At 35.6% G+C, this 1,350-nt stretch overlaps 1 pseudogene; it reads left to right on the forward strand.

The window, feature by feature from the left end:
- LOC107096586 overlaps window positions 1-1,350 on the forward strand; it is a 104,324-nt pseudogene that overhangs the window by 21,113 nt on the left and 81,861 nt on the right.

The raw sequence follows: 1,350 nt of genomic DNA on the forward strand, positions 1-1,350 counted from the left end.
ATATAGATTGCTTTAAAGTATGCTAGTTTCTCTTTTGCTATTAATACAGATTTCTCAATGTCAAATTTGACTTAGTTTTAAGGGTATCATTCTACATTACTAACACAGTGTGAACAGACCTCATATAAAACTGGATGCCCTCACCAGCTGTTGCAACAGTTGTTAAGACTAAGCCGAAGTGTGTGACCCCTGAGAGACAAGATTGTCTGCTGGAAATTACTGTGGAGAGGACAAATGCTGCAGCTCAGTGACTTTATTAATATCAATGCAGAAATGCGAATAGACAAAATTATTTTTAACCATGTTGTGCTCGCTCATGATGGCTTATGGATAAAATGTGGATCTTTGAAACAGTGAATCATAAAAGGCCCCTTGGGTGTCTTCCCAGAACATGAAGATATATCTGGAGACTAGCATAAAATTTTTTTTACACTGTATAAGCTTCAGATTATAAAGTCTGTAATTAAAAAGGAATTTTAAGAAAACTCAAGTGAAATAAACACAAATATATCTTCACTTGATTACAGAGCCTTACATAACTTTTTTATACATATACAACTACTAATCTAAAAATTATGTCTTTTTCACCTGTACAGGAGCTGGAGGCTGGTCACCTCTGTTGTCAGATAAGAACCAGTGGTTGGAGGTGGATCTGCAGAGACGAACCCAGATAACGGCTGTTGCCACACAGGGCCGCTACGGCAGCTCTGATTGGTTGACATCCTACCTGTTGATGTTCAGTGACACAGGACATAACTGGAGACAATACCGACAGGAAGACGTCTTAGGGGTAAACTTAGTAACAGTTTACAGATAACCACATAAATGTTAGTGTCTTGTTTATACATTGTTTTATGATGACTTACTTTTTTATATAGTCATTTGGAACATAAATGACCTGAACAAATATCCAAAGCTGGATCTTCTATTTAAGGCAGCTATGTTCACTTAAATAATACCTGATATAATTAATTCTAAATGCAATCAGTCTTAAACAAAATGTAAATGTTAGAAGACAGTAGGACTGAAATTAAACTGTAAAGGCAACCAACATCAGAGGGAATAAAAAAAAAGAAGAAAAATCTGTTTTTTGAGGCAATTTTTTGTAGATGGTGATAGAGAATGTGTGTAATAGTTACTCTACTAGTCATAAAATAACTGACTGATCTATTGTTGTTTATCATGTTCATGGCTATAAACCTTTTAAATAAAACAAACAGGCATGTTGATTGTTTCAACTACAGTAGGTTTGTAAAAGAATGGGTCCCAGTTAGGAATGGGTCCAGTGAGGCGTGGTTCTCAGAGATGGCAAAAGTACTCACTTTCCGTACTTGAGTAAAAGTACAGATA

This window comes from Cyprinodon variegatus, unplaced genomic scaffold, assembly GCF_000732505.1.
Source record: "Cyprinodon variegatus isolate N-32 unplaced genomic scaffold, C_variegatus-1.0 Scaffold635, whole genome shotgun sequence".
NCBI classification, from domain to species: domain Eukaryota; kingdom Metazoa; phylum Chordata; class Actinopteri; order Cyprinodontiformes; family Cyprinodontidae; genus Cyprinodon; species Cyprinodon variegatus.